We start from the raw sequence: 16406 nt of genomic DNA on the forward strand, positions 1-16406 counted from the left end.
ATTACCTAAACATAATAAAAGCAATGTACAGCAAACCAATAGCCAATATCAAACTTAATGGTGAGAAACTTGAAGCAATCCCACTAAAATCAGGGACTAAACAAGGCTGCCCACTCTCCCCCTACCTATTCAACATAGTGCTGGAAGTCCTGGCTGGAGCAACTAGACAGCAAAAGTAAATCAAAGGATACAAATGAGAAAGAAAGAAGTAAAAATATCACTATTTGCAGATGACATGATAGTATACTTAAGTGACCCCAAAAATTCCACCAGAGAACTTTTACAGCTGATAAACAACTTCACCAAAGTGGCTGGATATAAAATTAACTCAAACAAATCAGTAGCCTTCCTCTTCTCAAAGGACAAACATGCTGAGAAAGAAATTAGGGAAAAGATACCCTTCACAATAGTCACAAACAATATGAAATACCGTGGTGTGACCCTAACTAGGCAAGTAAAGGACCTGTATGACAAGAACTTCAAATCTCTGAAGAAGAAAATTGAAGAAGATCTTAGAAGGTGGGAAGAACTCCTATGCTCATGGATTGGAAGGATTAACATTGTAAAAATGGTCATCGTACCAAAAGCAATCTACAGATTCAATGCAATCCCCATCAAAATTCCAACTCAATTCCTCATAGAGTTGGAAAGAGCAATTTGCAAATTCATCTGGAATACCAAAAATCTAGAATATTGAAATCCATCCTCAACAACAAGAAAACATCTGCGGGAATCACCATCCCTAACCTCAAGCTATATTACAAGGCAGTTGTGTTAAAAACCACATGGTATTGGTACAAAGATAGGCAGGTAGATCAATGGAACAGAATAGAAGATTTAGAAATAAACTCTCACACATATGGTCACTTGATCTTTGACAAAGGAGCTGAAAACATTCAATGGAAAAAGGACAACCTCTTCAACAAATGGTGTTGTCTTAACTGGCACTCAACATGCAGAAGAATGAAAATAGACCCTTTCTTATCTCCTTGTGCAAACCTCAAGTGCAAGTGGATCAAAGATCTCCACATAAAACTAGGTACACTGAAACTATTAGAAGAGAAAGTGGGGAAAACCTTAGAACTCAAAAACACAGGGGAAATTTTCTTGAACAGAACCCCAATGGCTTGTGCTCTAAGATCAAGGATCGATAAATGGGACTTAATGATATTGCAAAGTTTCTGTAAATCTAAGGACACTGTCTAGAAGACAAATTGCAGCCAACAAATTTGGAAAAGATATTTACCAATCCCACATCTGATAGAGGTCTAATATCCCATATATACAAAGAACTCAAAACGGTAGACTCCAGAGACTAAAACAATCCTATTAAAAAATGGGTACAGAGCTAAACAAAAAATTCTCAACTGAGGAATATCGAATGACTGAGAAACATCTAATGAAGTGCTCGGCATCCCTAGTCATCAGGGAAATGCAAATCAAAACAACCCTGAGATTCCACTTCACACCAGTCAGAATGGCTAGGATATAAAACTCAGATGACAGCAGATGCTGGTGAGAATGAGGAGAAATAGGAATACTCTTCCACTGTTGGTGGGGTTGTAAGCTGGTACAACCACTCTGGAAATCAGTCTGGCGATTTCTCAGAAAATTGGACATAGTCCTACCTGAAGACCCAGTTATTCCACTTCTGGGCATATACCCCAAAGATGCTTCAACATACAATAAAGACACATGCTCCACCATGTTCATAGCAGCCTTATTTATAATAGACAGAAGCTAGAAAGAACCCAGATGTCCTTCAGTAAATGAATGGATACAAAAATTGTGATATATTTACACAATGGAGTATTACTCAGCTACTAGAAACGATAACTTTATGAAATTCCTAGGAAAATGGATGCATCTAGAGAATATCATCCTGAGTGAGGTAACCCAGTCACAAAAGAACAGACATAATATGCAGTCACTGATAATTGGATACTAGCACTAGAAAGCTCTGAATAACCAAGAAACAACTCACAGATCATATGAAGTTCAAAAAAAAAAAAAAAAAAAAAAAACCAAAAAGTGAAAGCCTCAGTCCTTCTTAGGAAAAAAAAACAAAAACAAAAACAAAAACAGCAACAACAAGTGTACAGCACCCCTAGACCTTAAATCATTACTATCCTAAGAGCTAAGAAGATAGCCTGTGACAATTTTTGGTATTTAAAAATCATTATGTTCAATCTATACACACCAAGAAAACCTTGCCTATTTTCATGTTACATTTAGTTTTACATGTTCTTTATGCTTATGGTAACTAGTAAGATTTCAATGCACACTATCAAAACTATAAAAAAAAAAAAAAAACAAGTACTGACAAAAATATATTCATATGGTTTTATTCCAAAATGTTCTTAAATTTTTCTACATGTATCTCTCTTTTATTTTTTTAAAATAAAGTTGTAAGGAAAACAAAGAGTGAGTTCAAAGAAAACCTAAATAGTCAATGGCTGGTTCGTGGGAGGGGGCATTTCTTCAGTGGCATACCCACTGGCAAGGCGCCCACAGTCCTGTAAGCAGTCCTAGTGAAAACTCATTGAGTCATGTACAAAAGACAAAGTAGGAAGGGGACTGCTTCGGAAGAGACAAGATGAACAGGAGCAGGAAGGGACACAAGAGAATGATGGGGGAAGGGTGAATATGATCAAAATACATTATGTACACGTCTAAAAGTAAGACAGAAGAACACATTATTATGTAATTAATATATGTTAATACAAATTCAAACAATTCCAAAAAAAAAAAAAAAGAAAAAAAGAAAAAGAAATACCCTTCAGGTCAACCAACATGGATCTCAGTGGATTGGAGCAAAGAGGATATCTAACCACTCAGCTTTTAGCTCAGGTTCTACACTAAGCTGCTTGGAGCTGCCCTCAGCTGGTGTGGATACATTAGACATGAGCTCCCGAAAGCACTGGCTATAATGCTCAGTCTGGATGGAAGGGCAGAGCCTTGAACACAAGCCTACTGACTCCAACCTCACAGCCACTTCCAGCACACCAAACCACAGACTCTATCGCTGTTGAGATCTTTAATGGCAACAGCAAACCCATAAATTAAAGCTCCTCACCCTTTTGTTCCTCAAACCTAAATCACTTTGATTACAACCAATTCATGACAATTGGAGCTGATAAAAGAGCATCTGCATAAATAATTCAGAGTCGCCCTAATAATCCTCACAGCTGGAAGACACTCCTGCCAAAGGAAGCATCCCAGGAGGCCACCCGGGCGAGGTAGGTGGTGGGCAAGGTGCCTAATGCATGCAGATGATTCCCAACACAGAAAACTGCCAGCTGCCAGCTCCAGGCTCGGATTGGAAAAGGATGATTTGATTTCAGATGCTCTTGTGCTGTGGGGGAAAGGTCACTTTAGCTCATGTGGCCAAGAGGCCAACAGGGCAACCTTGGGTTTCAAATGTCACAGGAGGTACTACAGGAGTTCTGATTGCTTGTTAGACACCTAGCATTGCTTTGTCATGGGAGCTTTGTTGGCAGCTCTCCTTCCTTTACAACTCCTTCCTGGTTTTAGATGGTGCTGAGAAGCTGGTGCAGTAATCGAGGTGCAAGTTGGGGGAATTGGAGACACTGGGTAAGGGGTATAATGAAAAAAATACATCATATGCATCTATAAAATTCCCAAATAATTAATTTTAAATATTACATATTTTTAACTTTTGTTTTTGTTTTTTTGAGACAGGGTTTCTCGGTGTAGCCCTGGCTGTCTTGGAACTCACTCTGTAGACCAGACTGGCCTGCCTAGGTCTCCAGAGCACAGAGATTAAAGCTACAGAGGAGGCTGGGGCTAAAGACCCACAGCTGGATGTTAGCCCGGGCAACCTATCTCAAAACAAAAACAAAACTGCCAGAGTGCACCTCTGGGACAGTGCTCATCAGCCACATGACAGGCTCTACAGGTCGAACGCCTTGTTCCAGGCAGACAGAGAAGGATGTTTTTATTAACAAAACCCAAGATGGCATTCTCAGAACCGAGTCCAGTACAACCTTAAATAAAACCACTAACCGTGTTGCTTTATAGACAGGGACTACAGTGTGATTACAGAGTTGGAACAAATTTTGGTAATTACTGGAGAGGAATACAAGTTGAACAAAGTATTCGACTATGCTACAATTAGAAATATAGAAGCAGTTCTTTCTATTGTGGTCATCATGTTTATATTAATCAGATTATTAACTAGGCCAGAGAGCAATGGTTAGCCAGAACCATGCCAATCGGGTTTTTCTTCCTTAGAACGTTGTATGAGAACAGACTATGTAATAGCTATTCCTGGTTGTCAACTTGGCTATATCTGGAATGAACCACAATCCAGAATTGTGATTCTGATCTTGAGGCTGAGAGATAGAAATTTCTGACCTGGGTCTTCGCATGGAGATCTTGAGGTATAGTGACTATGAATCACGGGAGATTAAGGCAAGGAGATCTCTGAGTTTAAGGTCAACCTAGGACAAAGCAAATCCCAGATCAAGGCGTGGTGGTACCCACCTTTAATCTGGGACACACCTTCTGCTCGAAACCTACATACAGACATTGAAAGAAGGAAGACTCTTCTTCACCTGCCTGCCTTGTGGGACTGAGCATCTGCTAAATCCTTGGTCTTCCACTCACAGCTACTGCTGACCATTGTTGGGGAGTTGGACCACAGACTGTAAGTCACCAACAAATTCCCTTACTATATAGAGACTACCCATAAGTTCTGTGACTCTAGAGAACCCTGACTAATACAGGCTACTACAGCTAGCCAAGGGTCCACTCTGGAGCCATCTTTCACTATGTGCTTAGAGAAGCTCATTAACCAGCCTGGAGAAAAAACTGGGTTGCTATACCAGGAAGCACCAAGAAAATTGAGAGAATGGCTTCCAGGTTCCAGAGCCATGCCTGACTCTACTGTACCCTCTTCCTGCCTAGCAAGAGACAACCTGGCACCATTGCACAACATCCAGGGCAGATGGTTTGTAATTGATAGTTCCTGACTATAACACATCCACAAGATGTGTTAGCCCCTCCACAAGACCAGTCTGATACTCACCCCCAAATGCCATTGGCATTTTAAAGAAATTCCATAGTGTTCTCAGAGCCCCAAGTTCACAGGCAGCATCAGCCCCCACTCAACCCCCTTGCCCACAGCATCACCCTTTTTAAATTTTCTGGGGCTAACTTTACTCAGCACACTGAGATGAAGAGACAGGGGGTAGAAATGAGGTTTACACTACAGAAGGGCATCTCTCAGCACATAGCATGTAAAAACCTGGGCTGAATTGTATTCCCACAGTACCTTGTAATTCACACTACTCAGATCTCAGGCGCACAGCAATGACATCTGGCCAACTAGCTCTGCTGCTGCATCCTTACTCTGTCCCACTAGACAGATTCACCTCCCTTTGCTTCATAAAGTTGGTCTGAGTATTATATGATATACTACCTACAAATCCTTTAACAGAATAGCTAGCACCTAGAATTCTCTCCATAATCATCAAAAATGCCAGGGGTAAGCAGAAGAGAGGCAGGGAAGACTTGCAAATTGGTGGTACCCAATAAAATACTTAGAAGAAAGAGAGAAATGAATAAAGCCTCATCACAGCTGCTTAGGAATCCCCATGGCTAAGAGCTAGTTTGGGGTTCCCCTCTGGTATAGAGCTAGTTTGGGGCTCACCTTTGTTTCTGCTATTTACAGACTGTGTGATATTGGAAATTTTATTTTATTTCACAATAGTGCCTTCACCTGGAAATAAAAATGTTAATGGTATTGATTTTATGTGGCGAAGATGAGGATCAAGTGAGCTCCTACATGAAAAGCACTTGGAGTGGGGCCAAGAGGGAGGCCAAGCAGGCATCTTCACCATCTTTGACATCACCACCGGCATCAGCATCAGCATTGTTAGCCTGCCATGGGTAGTCAATGATCCTATCATCCCTGGGTCTCTGCTTCTCCACTTTCCCTGGATTCCTGCTGAGTTTTAGTGGGCCCAGATCGATCTGTGGGGCATAGAATCATGAATGTCTCTATTCAAATAATAAAGCAAGGATTATAACACATCATTTGAAACATCCAGGTCACATGCATCACCAGGTCGACATTCTAAGTGCTGAGAAGCCACCACCAGGTAACCAGTAACAGAACAACAAATAAACATATAACCAAATATTATCTGGCAGCCCGCCACACCCTCCCATCCTCTTCTTTGTTCTCCCTTAGAGCTCCAGGGCTAGAAGGCTAAGAATTAAATGCCAAGTACTCAAAGCTGGTCCTGGAGTCTGGTGTGTAACGATGAGGTGTGATCATTACTGTCAAGTCATTCAAGGCTTAGAAGGCAGAAAGGGGGTGGAATTAATTTCCCTCTGCTAGCCTAGCAAATACAGGGTTTCAAAAGTGGAGAATGTTAATAAAAGCTTAAAGATTCCTTTTAAAATCCTCCCTCTGAAAGCTGTGCAAGAGCTAAGGGACCAAGAGTGGAGTCTCATCCGTCCTTATCCCTATGTGGCACCTCAGCTCTCTGGCTCCCTGAACGAGCACCGTGGTGATTGCCTCCTGGGTCATTGCTTCTCAGGCCCCTGAGCAGCTATGAGAGAAGTGTGTTCTGTGGGAACCACCTCCTAACTGCACCCAGAGATTTGACCTTGACTCATAGGCTGATGTTTCCAAGAACTGCAGGTAGTAAAATGTCAGGGAAGCCTTTGAAATTTTAAATAATTAGCAAAGTTTAATTTCAGCTTAGTAACAAGAAAAGCTGCAAGTCATCACCCACTTCCCAGTGACAAAGCAAAGACCTTTTTAGACTAAGACAACTTGTTTTCAACACGTTCTCCCCGTCTCAAGAGTCAACCCAAAATCTCCTTTACCCATGAAATTGTATCTATAGACCATAACTGAGACACTCTGTGGTCCACTGGGGAGCATGCTGGGGCTACAGCGACACCTACACTCAGCTCAGCCTCGGGGCCATCAAAACCGAGGGCTGCCATACCCAGACCTACTCTTCTCCCCGTTCCACTACCACAGGAGATGTATCTGTGGGTTAGCACGACCATACATAGCATGACTACACTCGATTATAGGAGCACAGGCTGGTTCCGAAAGAATCTATAGGCTCAAATTAAGACTGAGTCTAAAGTGGCTCTGTTTGATCCTAGATTAAAATGAACATGTCGTAGAGAAATTCACAGCAGTGGTTTTGAAAACTGTGCATCACAGGAAAAAAATTTTGTTCCCATCTATCTTAACAAACCTCATTTTTAAATTGCCCAAAATTCCCACTCACCCAGGAATAAAGTCTGGGATTGTGGCCCTTCTCTAGAGAGCGGGGTTGAGTACCAATACCATGAACATCTAGCATACCAGGCTACTTTTGCTAATGAACCATAAGCAGGTGGATAAAGAAATGAGTATTCTTTGAGGCTTTGGGCTCTGTTTCCACAGCAACACCATACCTGAAGAAAATCAGCATCGTAATAAAGCCCAGCAAATCTGTCTCCATAACAACAAGCTCATGGCAAGTTGGATGAGATTCCTCCCCTGTCTTCCTCAGCACCAGTGACCATGGTAACGATGCTGCTTACTACACACCTTCACTTTCCAAACAGACAAATGTCTACCTTTGTGCTCCTTTGATAGATATCTCAGGCCAGCCAGGCCCCCAGTTGCAGACTTGAGATTACAGTTTGTGTGCAGGTGATTTATTAAGGAAGAGCTCCCAAGGAAACAAGACAGGAGAGGACAAGGGGACAAGAAATAAGAGACCCAGGTGGTAATACCATCTTGTACAGTGTTGCAGAAGGAAAGCTTTAGCTCAGTCTAATGGCAGACATTACCTTTCAAAGTCGTCCCTGCTCAGAGTTATTAATCACTTAAGAATGAAGTTCCATAAACTGTTGGTCTCTTACCTTTGGGGGAGTTGAAATTCTAGGAGCCAGGGAAATTAGAGAAAGGCTGCAGGGACTAACTTGGAAAGTGAAGGTTTAAACTAGGCAGTCCACAAAAAAAAAAAAAAAAAATAGCAGAAGGGAATTCAAGGTGGAGATGGTGGCTAAGGACTAATACTACCATCAACTGTGCCGGAAGCTAGAGACCTATGCTCAGACAGATGTAGACAAAGCTGGTGCTCCCTCCTTCCTAACACATCGCAGGGTTTGTCGTTATGGGCTTCAAATATCAGGATCAACCGGTGGCTACAGATCACCTGCATTTGTTTAGAACAGGGATAGGAATCAGAAAAAGCATGAGGCAACCCAACACAGTAACTGTGGACATGGGCTTAGACCTGAGTGACTCAGCAAGGGCTACATATTGATGTGATAAACAAGAAAGGAGGCATGCACAACTTCCCAATGGGAATCATGCGCTACAACATTGCCTTAGTTCCTTTTCTATTGCTGTGGAGAGACACCACGATCAAGGCTTCAGGGGGTGAGAGTCCATGTCAGCACGGCAGAGAGCATTGTACCAGACAGGAAGGTTGGCAGGCAGGCAGGGATGGCGCTGGAGCAGTAGCTGAGAGTTTACATCTTAATCCACAAACAAGAGGCAGAGAGTGCATAACTGGTAATGAGGTGAGCTTCTGAAATCTCCGAGATCATTGACATACTTCCTCCCACAAGGTCACATCTCCTAGTCCTCCTCCTAATAGTTCCAGTTGGTAGAGACCAAAAATTCAAATATATGAGCCAATGGGGTCCATTCTCATTCAAACTACTGCAGACCCTAGATATAAAACTCAAGTTCACAGAAAATGGGAGGGATTATCCCTCAACCCTGGCCTTTATAACACACAGTTTATAAACCCAGCTTTAAATCTCATTCTCCATGTTACCTTGAATAAGCTAACTGGAACAGCTTTCACTGCCAACTTGGCCCAGCCCAGAGTCAAATGAGAAGGGAGTCATAGTTGACTTTACAGATTACATTGACCTGTGGGCATGTCTTAGGGGATGTCTTGACTACTAATTAATATAGGAGAGCCCAGTCTACAGTTGGGAGCACTATCCCTAGGTAAGTGGTCCTGAGCTATTTTTAAAACAAACTAACTAAGCATAATTCTGCAAGCAAGCCAACAAGTGTGGTCCCTCCATGGTTTATATTTGGAGTTCCTGTTTGAGTTACTGCCCAGGTTTCCCTCGGTGATAACCTGTGGCTTGGTGTGAATGAAATAAATTCCTAGTTCTCCAAAGTTGATTCCATTTGAACTGTTCCATCACAGTGATAGACTGTAACTAAAAACATATCTCTCAGTGGAGATTTTTTCCCCTCAGTAAATTCCCTGCTCTGGGCTTCGACTTCTAGGAAATGAGGAAGAAGAAATTCAAATAACCCTACTCTCACTCAAACAACTAAAAACCCTGGATGCTCTGTCTAAAGCTAACATAAGATTCAGGAAAATCAAGAGAAGGCAGAGGTGGGAATCTAAAGGCTCAAGGAGTGATGGTGGTGATCCCTGCACTGTCCTTGTAATCAGGACTGCAGAGACTGAGAGTCTGCAGATAACAATGGGCACAGATAAAGCATGACAAAAGGTTGTTCTATCATGACATGACCAGAGAGGACAGCCTAACCACCCAGGAAACTCCTAAGCAATTGTTATATATTACAGTTAAGTACCATCAGCCTTGTCAAATTAAAAAAAGATATCAGACTTTACCATCTTACAAGTTCCAGAACAGAATTCTTTGGGTCCAAAAGGTTTTGCTGAAAAAAAATTTTATTGAATGTTTACCAAAAAAATTAACACCAACTTTATGTAAAGAAATCCTAAAATATCTCAATTTGTTTTATAAAGCAAAACAATACAAAGACATCACACACACACACACACACACACACACACACAAACACACACGCATGCATGTACACACAAGATCACACAACATGGCCAAGTGGATTGTTTCCAAGTATACAAAACAAATTTAATATTTTAAATGTCAATGTAATCTACATATTAATGAGCTAAAAAGTAATTAAAACTGCATTATTATATCAATTGGTGCACATGTTAGCTACTTTTGTCAAGAGAAGAAGGTTTTTTTCTTGGCTCATAATTTGAGGTTATCATCTATTGTAGCAAAGGTGAGTAGCAAAAACATGGTCATATTGTGTCCATAGTTGGGAAGCAGAGACATGAGTGCTGGTGCTCTGTGAGATTCTTTTTACAAAGTCCAAAAAACCCTAGCCCTGGGAATGTGGTGGAACAGGACCACCCACATTCAGGGTAAGTCTTCTTACCTCAATTAACCTCATCTAGAAACTGTCTCATAGACATGACAAAGTGTGTCTCTTAGGTGATCCTACATCCTGCCAAGGTAGCAATCAATATTAACCATCACAATCATAAAATTATTTGACAGCATTCAATATATACTCATTATTAAGACAAGGAGGAGGAAGAAGAAGAGAAAAGAATCATCTCTATTGGATAAAGGTCTTTTGCAAATGTCCCTACAGCTAACCTTGTACTTGATGGTGACAGGCTAAATGCATTCATGAAGAATAAGCATGCCATTGTTGGGCATCAATGGGAGAAGAGGTCTTTGGTATGGTGAAGGCACATTTTCCCAGAGTAGGGGAATGCCAAGGCACTGAGGTAGAGAGGGTTGTTGGGAGAAGGAGTCTAGATTTATGTTAAGTCGATACATAATTGGACATAGAGAGATAGGCGGCAAAAGGTTGAGGAGCAGAAGTAGAGTCAGGAGGCAGAAGGAGATGGGAGAAGAAATCAAGATTGAGCTCAAGAAAAATGATCTGGATCCAAGTGGACATAATTTGCATTGGGTAGATATGAATATTTTAAGGAATTATATAGATCTTTTATCTCATATAGAAAGGCAGTTTATATCTTTGTCTACTGGATATAATATTATTGTAGAGAGGGTTTCTGGTTGAGAATTTAATATTCATGTTTGTGCCTGGCAGTGGAGGAAAGAAAACTCTGGGGAAGTCGTATCCACCCAGGACAGAAACAGTGGGGGCAGTGGAGTGTACCACGCCTGAGTTCTCAGAGGTGGAGAAAATAAGTGTAGAATTATAGCCATGTTATGGAGTTGAAAGAGCTTTATATAAAAATGATTTCTTCCCAAATTAATATGTAACTCCTATGAAACCCCCTGTAAGATGTTTGCAGGTGTGAACTGTCAACCTTGTATGTAGACAGAGGAAGTAGAACCACTAATACAGTTTTAAAGAATAAAACTCCTCACGTAGGAAAAGTCAACCTACATGATTGTCTGTGTTGTACTGTCAAGGAGCAGACATGCAGATAGACAGAACAGAGCACAGAGCCAGCAGACATGACCAAAAATTCTTTAAAAAGGACCAAAGCAAATTAACAGAGGGAACAGCCTTGGCCACAAATGGTACACGTAGAACCAAACAAAGTGTAACATAAGCTTTGTATTTTTTACAAATAAATAAATAAACAAACAAACAAGCCATGGTCTTAAACAGGAATCATTAAAAACTACAAAACATTTTAAGCAAAATAAAAAAAAAAAAATCTTGGAAATCTAAGACGAGGAAAAAAGTTCTTATACTTTCAGCCAAAAACACAATATGTAAAAAGAAGCCTTAATGAATTGCAGTTCACCAAAATTTCAAGCTTCGCCTTCAGATTGATTATCTCTAAGAACATAAAACATAGGCTACAGTGATGGTTCTCTAGTTAAGAGCACTGGTTCTTCTAAAAGACTTGGGTTCAATTCTCAGAACCCATATAGTAGCTCAAAATTGCTAGTAGCTACTGTCCCAAGAGATCATATGTCCTTTTCTGGCCCCCATAGGCACTGCACACACATGGTGCACAGACATGTGAAACACCTATATGCATAAAATATGCTTTTATAAATAATTTAAGAAAATGAAAAAAATGGGAGAAAATATTTTCAAACAGCATATCTGTGTAGGCTTAGATTTTTCAAAACCTATTTAATAAAAGTTTTTAAATACTTCAACCCCACTTCTAGTCCACCAACCAAAGGTAGGTGAGAAAGATGGTTAGTAGGACAAGGGGGACATGGACCTGTTTAGAAGTAGTTCTTTGGGGCAATTCCAATCTTTGTTGTAAGAATATCGTTAGTCCAGTCTAAAACATCAAACACGAATCTGTAACAGCAATCCAGTCCGGTCGGTACACATCAAATGTGAATCAGCAACAGTGGCTCCACTTCTAGAAGAAACCACAAGGTTCTGCCGAATCACGAGTCTGCAGAAGTGGCAAGAAACAAGCAAATACCATGAGAAGTTCTTTGGCGAGTTTCTCTCTACAAGTGAAGATCAGTGATGACCAGAGAAACAAGATGAAACAATGCAAAAGCATGGTCATTGAGTTATATTTACACTCTTTCCAAATATCACATGTTCTCACATGTCTGCCTCAGCAAAACATCCTCTCATGTGTCTGCTTCAGCAAAATATCCTCTCATAAGACAGCTTCCATAAAAACATCACCAGACACAACTGAGTCTCCAAAGAAACCAAAAATTTTCACTTCATACCTGAGAAAGAGCTAGGGCTCATAACACTCATAGTTTATGAATAAACAACTCAGTTATAACACAGACAAAGACGTGAGTAGACATTTCAACAGATAATGTGCATAGACATAAATAAGTAGATATAATGAAGTCTGAAATCTAGTCATGAGGAAAATACAAAGGGCAATTAAAATGGCTAAAAATAAGAAATAGTAGACCCAGGCATGGTGGTGCATGCTTTTAAACCAGCACTTGGGAGGTAGAGGCAGGAAAAGGCAGTAAGAGGTGAGTTTGAAGCCACTGTGGTTTACATAGGCAGCTCCAGTATAACCAGGATCACAAAGAGACACCTTGTCAAAAAATATTAATTAATTAATTAATTAATAGTGAAACATGAAAGAAACTGTCAAAATTAAGCCCTAAATAATAGTTTATATCAATATATTAATGTCATCTAAACTCTTAGTTTAGATGACATTACTAAACTATGTTTACAAATAATACCTCTGGCATGAAATATGTAAGTTTTTTTCCCCTCACTCCAACCAATTCTTTTATCTTCTGCATGGCATCTGGGAGATCCTACAAGTTCATCCAATTTTGGGAACTATTACTAGGAAATAGCATTGAACCTAGAGGTTCACCCAGTATTCCCTTCACTTCAGACTCGAGGAACAAGTGTTGGATCTCAGGATGCTTGCACTTAATTCCACCTTAGATTCAAATTTGGAATTCCATGGGGGTATGGTAGTAAATGCCAGCACTTGGGAGGCTGAAGCAGGAAGGTCTGGCTGGGTATCAGAAAGATCCTATCTCAAAAAGTGGGGAAAGGGGGGAGAAGAGAGAGAGAAAGGGAGAGAAAGAGGAAGGAGGGAAGGAGGGAAGGAGGGAGGGAGGGAAGGCAGGCAATATTGATATCCTGTAGTACAGCTCACAGTGGGTGGGAACAGTTCACTTATATCTGGTTATTTGTCACAAAGGCCACAAGAAAGAAAAGCCAAATGGTGATACTGGTCACACTGTGGGGAGAAGAGGTAACTGAACATTTGTGCAGGGTCCAGCTCACCCCTAACCGCCAAACATTTTGACACTGACCAAACAGCATGCACTAAGTACCTGTCACTTGGAGGCTTTTATGGAAGCTTCATTACTTAAGTACACCTGATTACATTATCAGCATTGGTTATTAATTGATAATCAGCCTGTCTTCACCTCACATTTATGTAGAAGTTTTTGTAAGCAGCAAAGTAGATAAAATAGATGGTAGATAGATAGATAGATAGAAAGACAGATAGATGGATGGATGGATGATAGATAGATAGATAGATAGATAGATAGATAGATAGATAGATAGATAGAGATAGACAGAAAGACAAGATAGTGTGGTGAATTGAGTGGGTGTGGCACCATTGGGAGGTATGGCTTTGTTGGAGTAGGTGTGGTCTTGTTGAAGAAAGTATGTAGAGGTGGGCTTTGCAACCATTTTTGTAGCTGCCTGAAAAGACAGCAATATTCTCCTGTTTACCTTCAGAACATGCCTGGCTGGATGCTGCTATAGTTCCTGCCTTGATAATAACGTACTGAACCTCTGAACCTGTGAGCTAGCCCCAATTAAATATCCTTTGTAAGAGTTACCTTAGGGCTCTCTGCTCCTCACTGTTCCAGAGACAGTGCCAACCTTGTCCCTTAAACAAGATAGTGAAGGTTGGTGTGAATGGATTTGGCCGTATTGGGCTCCTGGTTACCAGGGCTGCCTTCTGCTCAGGATCTGGCAAAGTGGATATTGTTGCCATCAACAACCCCTTCATTGAACATGGAACATGGTCTACATGTTCCAATATGACTCTACCCGTGGCAAATTCAATGGCACAGTCAAGGCTGAGATTGGAAAGCTTTTCATCAATGGAAATCACCATCTTCCAGGAGCGAGATCCCACTAACATCAAATGGGGTGATGCTGGTGCTGAGTATGTTGTGGAGTCTACTGGCGTCTTCACCACCATGGAGAAGGCCGGGACCCACTTGAAGGGTGGGGCCAAAAGGGTCATCATCTCTGCCCCTTCAGCCAATGCCCCCATGTTTGTGGTGGGTGTGAACCATTAGAAATATGACAACTCCCTCAAAATTGTCAGCAATGCATTCTACACCACCAACTGTTTAGCCCCCCTGGCTAAGGTCATCCATGACAACTTTGGCATCATTGACATCCATGACAAGTTCGTGCCATCACTGCCACTCAGAAGACTGTGGATGGCCCCTTTGGATAGCTGTGGCGTGATGGCTGTGGGGCAGCCCAGAACATCATCCCTGCATCCACTGGTGCTGCTAAGGCTGTGGGCAAGGTCATCCCAGAGCTGAATGGGAAACTCACTGGCATGGCTTTCCGTGTTCCTACCCCCAATATATCTGTTGTGGATCTGAAATGCCACCTGGAGAAGCCTGCCAAGTATGATGACATCAAGAAGGTGGTGAAGCAGACAGCTGAGGGCCCACTAAAGGGCATCCTGGGCTACACTGAGGACCAGGTTGTCTCCTGTGACTTCCTCTTCCACTTTTGATGCTGGAGCTGGCATTGCTCTCAATGACAACTTTGTGAAGCTCATTTCCTGGTATGACAATGAATACAGCTACAGCAACAGGGTGGAGGACCTCATGGCCTTCATGGCCTCTAAGGAATAAGAAACCCTGGGCCACTCACCCCCCTCCCAGCAAGGACACTGAGAGCAAGAGAGAGGCCCTCAGTTGCTGAGGAGTCCCCATCCCAACTCAGCCCCCAACACTGAGCATCTCCCTCACAATTTTCATCCCAGACCCTCATAATAATAGGGGCCTAGGGAGCCCTCCCAACTCTCTTGAATACCATCAATAAAGTTCCACTGCACCCCCCCCCCCCCACAAAAAAAAAGCATTGCCTTGGTCATGGTGTCTCCTCACAGCAAAGAAACCATAAAAGAGACAGACAGATATGATAGCATATATAAGTAGATAGATAATAAAAGTTGAACTTTTACACAGAATATGCCTCAGTATTTCTACTCCTACATCTACACATTGATAGTAGGCTGCTTCTGCTCTCGATTATACAACTTTGTACAGAACAGCAGATTTCAAGCTATGCCTAGCCTTAAGTTATTTCATTTTATAAGGCAACAGTTTTGACTTGAGTTACTCCATTTTGAGTATAAATGACAAGAAAATATGACTCATTAACCACTACCTGTCAGCACACCAGGAGGCACAAATTCATGATTTATTTATAACCATAATTAATGACACCTGTGAATATACCAAACATTAACAAAGCCAGACATAGATCTTATCAATCATATGGATACAACCTCCTCACCTGGGAGCTGTGGTACACACTGACCTGTCATCATCACAAGTGACCCCATCACTCATCACAAGTCCTGGAAGGGAACCTCTGCCTCTGTCCCTGAGCTTCAAACCAGCCACAGACCCTGCCACCCTGACACTCAGCCAGCTCCACACTAAGACCTAGTTCTGTCTGAAGCCTTGTGCGTGGGCCATGCTCTGTCCTGTGTAGACTTGCACCTTATCCAGACTTTCCCGGGGTCATGATTCCATATCACACATACGTGGAGATAATGTGTGATCTTCAAGTTATTGACTACAATTTGAACAAAACAACACTCCAGTGTTCAAGTGCGCTGAGCAGGAACAGGAGTACTGGACAAGTATAGACCTAACCTACCTTGTGAATCTATGATATTATCCAATAGGTTCTCACACTGTGGAGAGAAACATACGTCCTGTCTGTCAGTGTGTCTGACACAGCATGCGCACAGCACGTATGACAGAAACCCTTGCTGCGACTACTGTCTTGGCATGCACACATATTCATGGCAGCACTGTTTGGAAGAACAAAAGAAGTCTTAGCACCTGGGACAGGATGATGTCCTTAAATT

At 41.6% G+C, this 16406-nt stretch overlaps 1 pseudogene across 1 annotated transcript in view; it reads left to right on the forward strand.

The window, feature by feature from the left end:
* The window catches only part of LOC308416321 (glyceraldehyde-3-phosphate dehydrogenase-like), a 64648-nt pseudogene extending 49492 nt beyond the window's left edge, over positions 1–15156 (forward strand). The window contains exon 2 of the transcript in view: positions 14143–15156. The product of the transcript in view is annotated as a glyceraldehyde-3-phosphate dehydrogenase-like (transcript). The remainder of the gene's footprint in view (positions 1–14142) is intronic.
* Positions 15157–16406: the final 1250 nt, after the last annotated feature.

This window comes from Micromys minutus (genome assembly GCF_963924665.1).
Source record: "Micromys minutus genome assembly, chromosome: 1".
In the NCBI taxonomy this organism is placed as follows: Eukaryota; Metazoa; Chordata; class Mammalia; order Rodentia; family Muridae; genus Micromys; species Micromys minutus.